The sequence below is a fragment of the Tiliqua scincoides genome, chromosome 12 (assembly GCF_035046505.1).
Source record: "Tiliqua scincoides isolate rTilSci1 chromosome 12, rTilSci1.hap2, whole genome shotgun sequence".
In the NCBI taxonomy this organism is placed as follows: Eukaryota; Metazoa; Chordata; class Lepidosauria; order Squamata; family Scincidae; genus Tiliqua; species Tiliqua scincoides.
In genome coordinates, this window is record NC_089832.1 from 13,505,703 (window position 1) to 13,518,982 (window position 13,280).

At 46.0% G+C, this 13,280-nt stretch overlaps 2 pseudogenes; one reads left to right on the forward strand and one right to left on the reverse strand.

Moving 5' to 3' along the window:
- Nucleotides 1-119, reverse strand: LOC136663303 (5S ribosomal RNA; annotated as a pseudogene).
- A 7,488-nt stretch (nt 120-7,607) lies between these two features.
- Nucleotides 7,608-7,724, forward strand: LOC136663292 (5S ribosomal RNA; annotated as a pseudogene).
- Nucleotides 7,725-13,280: the final 5,556 nt, after the last annotated feature.

Below are 13,280 nucleotides of genomic sequence, written 5' to 3' on the forward strand. Positions count from 1 at the left end.
AGCCTACAGCACCTGGTATTCCCAGGCGGTCTCCCATCCAAGTACTAACCAGACCTGACCCTGCTTAGCTTCCGAGATCAGACGAGATCAGGCATGTGCAGGGTATAACTATTTCAGGCCAAAGGCACATCCAGTCCAGCATTCTGTTTCCCACAATGCCCAACCAAATGTATCTCAACAGCGCATAAGCAAGAGATTATGGCAAAACCTTTTCCCATAGTTGCTCTCCTGCCACTGGTATTCAGAGACATGCATCCTCTAACCTTGAACATAGGGTAGAGCTGTCACGATTGATAGACATAGAATGCTGCCTAATAATAAATCAGACCACTTGTGCAGCTAGGTCAATAATATCAACAAAGACTGGTAGACGCTTTTTTCCCCTCTGCCCTACCTGGAGTTTCCAGGGATTGAACCTGATACCTTCTGAACGCCAAGCATGTGCTCAACTAACTGAGTACTATTTACTACCTGAGGAAGCCACCTCAGTTGACCTCATGGATGGGCCAGCCCTCGATGTACACCATTCTTATCTTTTCTAACCTCGTTCTCACTGCCATTCCCAAAGAATCTGAGGTAAAGCTGGGACAGCGTGACTAGGTGCAGGCCTAATTTATGGGCTTTTTTGATCCTGCAAGCTGTTCTTCAGCAGCCACGAGCAGGTTACAGCATGTGCACTAATTAAATGCTGCCATTGAGTTTCTATAGGCGCAGTGCCAGGAACAACATGGATCTATATCAAGTAACAGAATAAACAGCACCAGCAAAGTGTGAGAAACAGCAGCCAACCTCTGACAGAAATAAGTCCTCATCTGCAGGAGGAAGATCACATAGTTGTTCTTATTAATGTATAGGAAGAAGCAAGAAAAAAATGGGCGGGTGATCCACAGACTGGCCCAGGCCGGGTTATGTTGGGAAGACTGGTGAAATGGGGCAATGTCAGGAGATATATTTATTTGGTCCGTTTTTGTACCATGATTCTCCCAAGGAGCTCAGGATGGTGTACGTGGTTACTTCCTTTCTTTTGTCCTCACAACAACCCTGTGAGGTAGGGGAGGCTGAGAGATTGTGCCTGGCCCGAAGTTGTCCAGGAAACTTCATGGCTGATTGAGGATTTGAACCTAAGAACCCCGCTGGATCAGGCCAAAGGCCCATCGAGTCCAGCTTCCTGTGTCTCACAGTGGCCCACCAGATGCCTCAGGAAGCACACAAGACAACAAGAGACATGCATCTTTGTGCCCTCCTTTGCATCTGGCACTCCGAGGTAGCCTACTTCTAAAACCAGAAGGCTACACATAACCATCATGGCTTGTAACCTGTAATAAACTTTTCCTCCAGGAATCTGTCCAGTCCCCTTTTAAAGGCAACTGGGCCAGATGCCATTGCCATATCCTGTGGCAAGGAGTTCCACAGACTAATTACACACTGAGTAAATAAATATTTGCTTTTTGTCTGTTCTAACACTCCCAACACTCTATTTTAGCGGCTGTCTCCTGTTTCCCATTGCAGCTCGACTCACGAACCTGGATCTTCCAGGTATAAGTCCAATTCCCAAAACCGCTACACCATCCTGACTCTTTCTCCCTCTTAGTGGGGAATGCCTCTTCAATACTCATTTGAGGCAATGGGCCTGATGCTATGTTTTTAAGTGCTTGTGAAATGAGTAAACGAACCTCCAACTTCAATTTCTAGTACATGAGGGCAGTCATCAGTTAATTGCATGAGTTTTAGTTGATTGTTCAATCAGTCAATTAATTCTGCCCTCATCTGCATATGAAAATACAAGGATTTGCAAGGGAAACACACACCTGTGTTTTTAGATGGCATGAATGTGTCACAAGAAGAGACATCCCCCCCAGCTCTTATGCATAGATGATGGTCTTGGAAGAGGCATTCCTCCTCTTCCATGCAAGAGGGAAGGACCCTTAAAATTATGCTTACCATTCAGCAAAAAATGACCTAACCTGGCTAAGCACAATGAAATTGAGTGTTGGGCGGGTTAGGACAGACAGAAGAAAATATTTCTTTACTCAGCGTGTGGTCGGTCTGTGGAACTCCTTGCCACAGGATGTGTTGCTGGCGTCTAGCCTAGACGCCTTTAAAAGGGGATTGGACAAGTTTCTGGAGGAAAAATCCATTACGGGGTACAAGCCATGATGTGTATGTGCAACCTCCTGATTTTAGAAATGGGCTATGTCAGAATGCCAGATGCAAGGGAGGGGACCAGGATGAGGTCTCTTGTTATCTGGTGTGCTCCCTGGGGCATTTGGTGGGCTGCTGTGAGATCCAGGAAGCTGGACTAGATGGGCCTATGGCCTGATCCAGTGGGGCTGTTCTTATGTTCTTATGTCCTCCATATTTCTGTCTTTTGGAATCTTACTTCCAGTGTGGGGGTAGAGTTGATCCCCCCCTAGGATTGCACCACCTGCCTCTAGGGCTTTGCACTTGATTTCTGTTTGTTGAGCTCCATCCATCTTACCATCTCTCCTCACCTCCTGCTCTTTGACAACAACCCTGCAGATCCTGAATCTCTGGGGCCCTGACCACAATGGGCTCCACCTCTGGGTTGGCCAGCCTTTACTGTGGACCCCAAAGTGTGGTGGCACCGTCCACGCTGCAAAGCATACAGACGGGAGGAAGAGGCTCCTTCTGGTCATGCACTTGGTCACATTGGAAGCTTCCATGATTCTTGGAGGTTGTCTGGGTCCACAGTGGTTATGCATGACAAGGGTTTAGCCTTTCGAAAAGTTCTTGCTGATGAATTCTAATTAAGCAGCTGTTGATCTTTGAACCTGCCCTACTGTTAGGGATTGACTCTGGTAAACAAATCCATGTTTCAATTGACAAGGACAGAATCCTTTAATCACCTGCTGCTCCCTCATCTTTACAGCTTTGATCAACTAAGACTGATTCCATGTGTCTAAAGTAGCAGGAATCAAGGAAGTACCTCATTAAAGGGATGCACCTGATTGCAGAAGGAAACAAATCTTCCCCTTGTTGACTTATCCATCATTCCACCCTTCCTCCTATGAGCTCAAGGTGACATGCTTGACACTCCCTCCTGTTGTCCCAACCACCCTGTGAGGTAGGCAAGATCGGTACAATGTGGCATGGTGGAGAGAAGCTCTTACCGTACTAGAGCCAAGGGTCACCCAATGAAAGGGAGTGGTGGCAAATTTTGGATGGACAAAAGGAGGTACTTCTTCACACAGGGCATGATTAATCTGCGGAACTTGCTGCCGCAAGATATAGTGATGGCATCTTCTTAGATGACTTTAAAAGGGGATTGGAGAAATTCACGGTGGACCATCAATGGCTACAAATCATGGTGGCTACTCACTACCTCCAGGTTGAGAGACAGCTTTCGGGGACCTTGGAGCAAAACCCCTGCAGCTGGGTACCATCGATGGCAACAAACCAGGTTTCCATCACATCTGCTAAAGCCAGTGACAGCAAGGAGGAGGATTTGAGCCTATAGATGCTCTCAGTCCTCCACTGCTTCTTAGTAAGGCTTCCTTTGGTCCCTTTGTCCTGGTTGGCTTATTGGGTAGTGGTAGGTAGCAGTTTGGACACAAAGCATCCCCATGAGTTGTGCAGCCGGGATGATGAAACACCTGGAGAAATGAGAATTCTATGAGTTCTCTTGCAGAATAATTCTTGTAAAAATCCCATTTGAAAAACCACTGTGAGTATGAGAAAGGATGTACATAAATACTGTAATAAATAAACCAACCTATGGGGGGGTGGGGGTGGAAGGGAAACCTAAATTCAGAAATGACATTTTCTGCCAGAGCACCATGTTCTGCACATGTAAACCCAGAGCCACCTTTGATCCAGTTTACATGACCATGACTAGCTTGGAAAAAGGCATAACTGAGAGCCATACCCAATATGGTAAACATTTTTTTTAATACTGAAAACTAGGGGAAAAATGCAATTATTTGTCTTGTAGTCTCCTCTGCGATGCCATTATGTGTTAAAAGATTTCAAGTGCAAAATCAAGTTTAAATATCCCAATGAAATTATCCAATTTCGCATTATTTTGTGGAAGCTAAGTCATCTGATTTTTTAAATTTTATTTTTTTAAATTAATTAATTTATTTTTTTGCAAACTGTATGCCATGCTGATTTTATACCAGATGCTTATTTCCTCTGGTTCATTTAGTTTCTCAGCATTGCATACATTTTTTTTAAATTTAATTATTTGGTGTAAAAAGAGCAGCCGGTGAGTTGCTCATTTGATGGAAATGTAAGTGGGGGGTGGGGGAGAAAATGGCATATAATTATTGTTGTCCGTTCATTGAAGAACACTAAAGTAAGATAATGTCGGTAAATCATAATGGAGAATTGGTCTCATTGAAAGAGATAAGTCCCCAGGAGGTAATTCGTGAGACGTAAACTGTGAAGTGCATGCTGGGTGCTTAACGAAAAGTGTGTTCAGATCTACAGTGTGTTACCCATTTAAAAATCTAATAATACTAGGATAATAAACAGAACCATCCAATGTTGTCATAATAAGAATTACATCTAATTACTGTGAGTTATTGCATGAGTAATGGTTCTAGCTGGTTTGAGTTGTTTTCAATGACAGGACTGCTTCCCAAGTTCTGTTAACACCAGGCAGAGTAAACAGCTGCGTAAGCACGCTTTAGCAATATTCTGTGTTTTATGACTTTTATTTAGTAGAGTTCTTTAACATCCAGCTTTGCTTGGAAGCTGTCAGCACCTGCCTTGAGATCTCAGGATGCGATGAGAGTTTAAAGAATATCTCTGAACAAAATAGTGGACTTTTTTCCCCTACAGTGTTGAAGGTAGTCTGCTGGCTCCCCAAGCTATGGTTTACTTCAGGGGTGCTCACACTTTTTTGCCTCGAGAGCTACTTTGAAACCCAGCAAGGCCCGGAGATCTACCAGACTTTTTTTTACAGTGTTCGCGCCATCATAACATATAACATTTATGTGTACAATGTATGTTGGTGTACATTGAGCCCCACTTAGTATAACAGGACTTACTCCTGAGTAGACATGCCTAGGATTAGGCTGTGAGGCTGCAATCCTAGCCACACTTACCTGGGAGTAAGCCCCATTGAGTACAATGGGCCTTACTCCCGGCGTTTCCTCCCAGAGGCACCTGAAGGGGGGGTCGGCACTCCGTGATCTACTCATTTTGCCTCGCGATCTACCGGTAGATCGCGATCCACCTATTGAGCACCCCTGGTTTACTTTATAGTAATGTTTCTCAAACTGTGGGTCAGGACCCACTAGGTGGGTTACGAGCCAATTTCAAATGGGTCCCCTTTCGTTTCAATATATATTTTTAATATATTAGACTTGATGCTAATAAGGTATGTGACTGCGTTTGGGAAAATTACAGACCTGCACTTTGAACAAGCTACTATATATACTCTTTTAACAATGATAGTCAATGGGACTTACTCCTGGGTAAGTGTGGGTAGGATTGCAGCCTAGGATTGTTAAAAATGTTCCTTCTCGATGATGTTACTTCTGGTCATGACATCACTTCTGGTGGGTCCTGACAGATTCTCATTCTAAAAAGTGGGTCCCGGTGCTAAATGTGTGAGAACCACTGGTTTATGGACCATAACTTGAGGAACCAGTATACTGAGAGATGCTGGGGTTTATGGATGTCTGAGTTGTGGGCAGCTGTGGGCCCAATCCTATCCAATTTTCCAGCACCGGTGCAGCTGCAATGAAGCCCCAAGGTAAGGGAACAAATGTTCCCATATCTCAAGGAGGCCTCTGTGACTGCTGCCCCACCATAAGATGCAGTGCATGCCCCATTGGCACAGATGCACCAGCACTAGAAAATTAGATAGGACTGGGCCCTGTGCTGGCACTTTTGCGCAGATACAGTACAGGTGAGGACTCTTTATCCATGAATTTGACTACCCACAGGTTCCAAACCTACATATTGCCTCACTGAAGACCTCCCAGATGCAGGTCTTATTGTGTTTATAGTTTTTAAATGTCTTTCATACATATATATACATTTTATGTTTTTAATATGGTTTTAATTGTGAGCCGCCTTGAGCACCCTTCATTGGCTAGAAAGGCAGGATATATATACTATAAATAAAATAATAATAAATAATGCAACCGGTAAAAAAAGGGGGGGTCAGGTTGCACTCCTTTCCTGACAGTAAGCCCCACTGAAGTCAATGGAACTTAAGGCACAGATCTATCCGACTTTCCAGCATTGATGTAGCCGCAATGAGGTCAGGGAACAAATATTCCCTTACCTTGAGGAGGCCTCCATGACTGCTACCACATCATGGATGCAGCGCATGCCCCATTGGCATGGCTGCATCAGCGCTGGAAATTTGGATAGGATTGAGCCCTTACTCCCTAGTAGACATGCCTAGGACTGTATCTGTCCCCAAAATGTTCTAGAGACATTCTTTATCTATTGTAGAAGGCATGTTGCAATTTTGCATGCAAGTAGACTTGGGAAAAAGCAAGAGGCTGATGCTGCCAGCAATCGCCCTCGGTATTACAAATGCACAAGTGACCTTGTTTTCATCTGTCGGGTGTCGGCAAGGCTGTGCCAAGCCACGGGTTTGCCCTCTAGCCTCATGCAACATCCAGATCCCGAAGGAGGGGGCAGGTGTGTTTTGCTCCTGGTGACTCTCCCTGCACATGGCCGTGAGGTCATCTGCCATGGGAAGAGCTTGGAATGTTGGAGGCCGTTGCAACAACTTTCCGTGTCGGAAGAGTGGTGTGCAGGATGCCAGCCTCAGTGACTCAGTGTAGGCAGCACCAACAGGCCAACATAAACTAACCCTGGTGTTTCCTGGTCTGCATCACTTCGGCTGCTGAGCAACAACTAAAAGAGGAGGATTGCTGACCTGTTGGCAGGTGTTGCTGCCGTGAACGGGAGTCCAGCGGTTCCCAAAATTTGTAGCACCAGGGCCCACTTTCTAAAATGACACTCGGCTTTTTGAGACTAAAAAAAGTGTCACCTGATCAGCTGCTCAAGCCTCTGTTTTTACCCTTTTTTTAACCATGGTGGGGGGAGGCCACATTCTGGAGTGTTTCTACGCTCCATGCATTGGATTGGGACCCTTATGGTGGCCTTGCATTCTCCTTCATCTGGCCTTCGATAGGAGCTAAGGCACATTTACCTACTCAAGAGTAAACGTGCACATACGACTCAGTTTTGCTTTCCATAGGGCTCCCTACATTTTCCTTGTCAGCTTGGGGGTGGGGAGAGACAGCCTTCTCAAGTGTTGTGTTGTTTTTTTTAGGGTGCCTCCATTCATCAGATCGCAACTATTCCAGTGGCGTTGTGTTCCTCTCAGGCTGCCCTTCGAAGTGGACTGAGGTACGGTCACCTACCCACGAGTAAACGCACAGGTGCGGCTCCCCTTCACTTTCTATAGGGCTCAATACATTTTCCAGTTTAGCTATCAGCTCACCGGTTTCATGACCCCCCAACAATTGGGTTAGGAGACACGGGTGGATTGTGACCCACGGTTTGGGAAACCCTGTACTAGCCACCCTCTTCCTGGCCCTGTGGCTGGTAAGGTTCCTGGGTCAGATGCATCCAAACCTAAGATTTCAGAGACAGGGACTAATGATGACGTCCCAGACAGCAACTGTTGCCCTGCACATGCCTGATCTCGTCTGATCTCGGAAGCTAAGCAGGGTTAGGCCTGGTTAGTACTTGGATGGGAGACTGCTTGGGAATACCAGGTGCTGTAGGCTTATACCATAGTCTTTTGAGACTGAAGGTTGCCAACCACCAGAGCAGGGGTTGGTTATGTCGCTCAACTGTCATTGGCAAGGCAGGGGGAAAATCTGATCCTGGAGCAGTCTGGGCCCAGCAATGACCATAAAATGACCCAAAATTCACCTTTGCCACCCTGTGTGTCTGAAAAAGAAGCAAGAAACAGGGTGATTTTGGGAAAACCACCAATCCTTGAGGCTGTGCAGTGGTTTGGGAGTTGAACTTAGATCAGGAAGATCCTGGTTCCAATCTCCACTCAACCATGAAGCTTCCTGAGTAACCTTGGGTCAGTCTCTCTCTCTCTCTCTCTCTCTCTCTCTCTCTCTCTCTCTCTCTCTCTCTCATCTACTTCACAGGGTTCTTGTGAGGCCAGAAGAAGGGGAGGAACCATGTAGACTGCCCTGAGCTCCTTTTAGGAGGGGCAGTATAAAAATGTGGAATAAACTAAATGCGCAGTGTAGCTTTCTTTCTCCAGCCATGCTGATCTATGGCATCAAACTACTCGTATTAATATTACTAGGAATATTAACTTATTGTTTTGAACGCTGCCCAAATCGAGGTACGAAACCAAAGCGTTGCACTTCTGAGCTCACCCAACAGTTTCTGCAGGCTTCCAGGAACCGTACCTCCCCGTGCACAACAGAAGCCGTAGCCCCGCCAGGCCAATTATAACCAAATTGCAGCCATAGAGCCAAAGGAGTTTGCCTTCCAATGCTCCATGAGCATCTGTCTCATTTGCAGACTGAAGAGGGTAATTTCTTTCAGGAGATATGAATCAACAAGCAGGCATGGTGTTGGCCGTTTATATTCCCTGTGTGTGTGATGGTGATGATTGCAGTCCTGCTTTGCTTTGATCCTTAGTGGGTGGAGTTTCTGTGAAACCAGTTTGACGCCCCGATTATGCAATATCTCGTTTCTTTCCACTCGTGAAGCCTGAGCACAACTGCTTGGCCTCCTTCTGAGTAAAGCTTGCAAGCTTTGTTCGGTTCACTTCTAGCTGTTCTCCTGTGAACAAGGACGAACATGTTAAAAACTAGGACCGACATTTAATTGACTCAGTGGTTAATCGATTAAAAACCAATCTCAGCATTTCTCAGACTGTGGGTTGGGACCCAGACACCTTTAAAAGGGGATTGGACAGGTTTTTGGAAGAAAAGTCGATCACAGGTCACAAACCATGAAGGGTATGTGCAACCCCCTGGTTTTAGAAGTAGGTTACCTCAGAACGCCAGGTGCAAGGGAGGACACCAGGATGCAGGTATCTTGTTGTGTGCTCCCTGAAGCACCTAGTGGGAAACTGTGAGCTGGAGGAACCTGGACTAGATGGGCCTTTGACCTGATCCAGCAGGGCTGCTCTTATGTTCTTATGACAGCACTGTGAGCCTTTTTGATGTATGTCTGCACTGGCACAGAGGTTGATGTCCACATCATAGTGTTCTCCATCAGCATGGTGATCAGCACGTTGAACATAAGAAAATAACAAAAGTCCCTCTGGATCAGGCCAAAGATCCATCTAATCCATCCTCTTTCCCACAATGCCTCTGGGAAGCCCACAGGCTCGTGACGGTGGTGAAGAATCCGTTGCCCCTGAGCAAAATAGTGACTGCATACCTCACACGCGTGACACGGAGGCGTTCTCATCGCTGTCCTTAATTGGTGTGTTATGAGACGTTATGGTTAGGCAAAGACTCCAGTGGAGGCACCCAGATCAAAGCTCAAGCTCTGAACTGCCACACTCCGTCAGGTGTAATTTGCATTATGTACATTGGAAGTCTGGTTGATGCACACCCTGATTCACTTCGGTGGTTTCTTGATGGTAATCTGGTTCCTTCTCATTCTATGGAATGTTTTGGGGAACCTCCTGATAGGTATGATGGAAGCTGGTGTAATGGGATTACCAAGATGCTACAATTAGAAGTCTGTAATTCAAACCTTGCACCCACCGTCCTTTGCTCGGTGGGCTTGTTGTGTGGCCTTTTTCCCCTCGAGTAGGAGAACTCATAGTTCATGGAATCCATACAGCACCTGATTTGCATGCTGAAGGTTCCAGACTGAATCTGGAGGTAGAGCAGAGAAGCCCTATTTGAAATCCTAGAGACCCCACTGCTAAGCCAGTGTCGACAATACTAAACTGCAAGGACTAATTATCTGACTTGGGCAGGAACATTCCCTGATGCCATCTTTGATCCACCACCTTCATGCTTCAAAACCTACAAGCCTGACGGTGCTCCTCTTGAGCTGCTGTGAAATTGGGAAATGCAGGACTTCACCCCTACCCAAAGGAGCTCAGGGTGATGCACATAGTTCCTTCCTCCTTTGGTTCTCACAACAGCCCTGCAAGGTAGTTTAGGCAGAGAGAGAGAGAGAGAGAGTGACTGGCCCAAAGTCAACCAGGAAATTTCATGACTGAGTGGGAATTTGAATCTGGCTCTTCTAGGTCTAAGTTTTGTTCACCAGGACAGCACAAACGGAAATATTTTCCCCTAGTTCTCCCAAGCTCTCTAGCGATGGTAAAAAACTAAACATTTAAAAAATACCATGCTAATCTACTTTGCCCCCCCCCCCACACTACCTGTGATGGATTAATAAACATCCCTTGCCCCACCTACAGCGTTTGGGCCTCTTCAGCCTAGAAAAGAGATGCCTGAGGGGGGACATGATTGAGACATACAAAATTATGCAGGGGATGGACAGAGTGGATAGGGAGATGCTCTTTACACTCTCACACAACACCAGAACCAGGGGACATCCACTAAAATTGAGTGTTGGGAGAGTTAGAACAGACAAAAGAAAATATTTATTTACTCAGCGTGTGGTTGGTCTGTGGAACTCCTTGCCACAGGATGTGGGGATGGCATCTAGCCTGGACGCCTTTAAAAGGGGATTGGACAAGTTTCTATAGGAAAAATCCATTACGGGGTACAAACCATGGTGTGTATGCGCAACCTCCTGATTTTAGAAATGGGTTATGTCAGAATGCCAGATGCAAGGGAGGGCACCAGGATGAGGACTCTTGTTATCTGGTGTGCTCCCTGGGGCATTTGGTGGGCCGCTGTGAGATACAGGAAGCTGGACTAGAAGGGCCCATGGCCTGATCCAGCGGGGCTGTTCTTATGTTCTTATGTTCACCTCTCCTTTTCGCTCCAGTTTGGAAACATGGTTATTCTATCTGTGTTCAAAAATCTTGGCTAAGGTCAAAGTCAACAGAGAAGACTGGGTGGGTGGGAAAGTGGGCAGGAAGTAGGTGAGGCTTTCCCCATGGTGAGCAGTCACACACCCTCTTGAGTGCACACAGGTGCCAGCAGCAACACCGGGCATTGTGCCCAGAATGTCCTTTGGCTCCAGAGCATTCTGAAACCACAAACGTCCATGCTTTGCTTTGCCACCTGGGCCCTCTTTGGATTGGCATGGGCATGGAGAGCAATGTCACATCATTGGCAAGGTCATCCAGGCCTTCAAAATGTGTTGGGTGTGTGTGTGTGTGTGTGTGTGGAAGTGAGAACAAACAAGTGTTTCAGGGAAAAGCATGACTCAGGTTAACCTTTCCACAGCCCTGGAGACTTGATGGACTTTTGGCAACTAAATATAGACAATCTGGAATGAATTAACGAGCGCCATCAACTCAGGGCTGCTCACAGTTTAAATCTTCATTTGTCAGCAGGTCGAAGGTGGGAGTTGAAGCTATGATGATGGGGGGAGGGTACTGCAAATACAGTATTAGTGTTCTTTCTACTCAAGCATAGTAGTCAAATTATGGCATGGGACTAAAAGAGACATCACCTGAGATGGTGCAGGTGTTTTTGGTGGATGCTCAAAGGCAAGGGTCTCTAAAATTTTCGGCCAAAGGGACTCATCATGTATCTCCCATGGTATCGAGGGCAGGAAAAAAAGTTAAATATAAAATTTAAATAAGTTCCATTAGAGATAGATTAATGAATGAATAAATAAATAAATAATAATGACAACTAGGTATTTATATACCACCTTTCTGGTCATTGGATTACTCCTCTGACTTTATTCTAGGCGGTTTACATAGGCAGGCATTTCTAAATCCCTCAAGGGAATTTTTACAATCATAGAGGTTCTCTCTTTCAAGAACCAACATTTCAGATGGGTCTTCCTGGCTTTATCTCACTTCTGGCCTCCAGTTCTCCCACGCAGGCTGGCAAGCAGCTCCATCTCTCACATGGAGGGCAACCAAGACACTTCTTGCTTAAACGAAGAGCAGGTGGAATCATTCAGCTCGGCTTTGTCAGCTGCTTCAAGGTCTCGCCATTCTCAGCCGTTCAGGGATCTGCTGGTGTCCTCAAACTGGCGACCTTCTGATGTTATCTTTGGGCTAACGGAGGCTCTACCCTCTAGACCAGACCTCCTGCCCAAATGGGCTCAAATGTCCAGGATTTCTCCAAGCACAAACACAGCCCAAGAAATAAAGAACACGCTTAAATGGATCCCTTGCCGCACAGCACAACTCTGGTTGTGTCTGGTCAGCTGGGCCAGAGGCTCTCAGGGGATCAGAGTCTGACCAAGGGCTAGGTAGAGTCTCGCTGCATCTGACCCCCGGGCCAGGGTTTGGAGACCCCTACTCTAAGGAAATCCTTGCATGGTTGGGTCAAAAACTTTAGGCTTGCTTGGTGTGCATTACGGATGCAAAAATATCAACAGTCTACAAAAAGTCAGTGACTCCCACCCTATGGAACCCTGGGCCACTTGAGGTGCACACATCCCCTGTTTTGATTTTATTCCATCATACGTTAAGAACTAGATTCTTTTTGCCAGGCTTTTCCAGTTAAGTTTTCCTCAAATTACGATCATGCTGGCTGTTTTCTTCTGTCGCCTGGGGTTGGGTCTCTTTTTTGTTGTTCTTTATGGTTACTGTTATTTTAATTATGACTCCATCAGCAGCTTTGCATTGCTTGAGAACACAATCCTGTGTGTGTTTATCCAGAGTTAAATCCCATGGCATTCAATGGTGCTTACTCCCAGGTAAGTGTGCATAAGGGTTGAAACCATAGAGAGAGTAATGCAGGCTACAGATTTATGGATGGATGGATGGTTAGAGCAGTGTTTTTCAAGCTATGGGTTGGGACCCACTAGGTGGGTCATGAGCCAATTTCAGGTGGGTCTCATAGCACTTAGCTCAGCTGCCATTAAAATTACAGAGCTGAAAATACAGGGTACAGAGCTGTTGGATGCAGCGGGCTCCTGGGGAGAGGGGCCTGGTACTTTGCCCTGAATAGGCGAGATGATGAAAAAGTGGGAGGACTGTGTGGTTGGAGAAGGATCCAAGTCTGCTTTTTGCTTTGACATGAGCTGGAATTTTTGAATTCTAAGCTATGCAAAATAACATCACAAGTACACAGTGTAATGGGACCTTGGGCTGATCATGGCTTAGATTTGAAGCCTAAATTGATGGTGTCATTTCCAGGTTAATGACATCACTTCCAGTGGGTCCCGACAGATTGTCATTCTAAAACGTGGGTCCCGGTGCTAAAAAGTTTGAGAACCACTGGGTTAGAGCATCAGATCTAAGT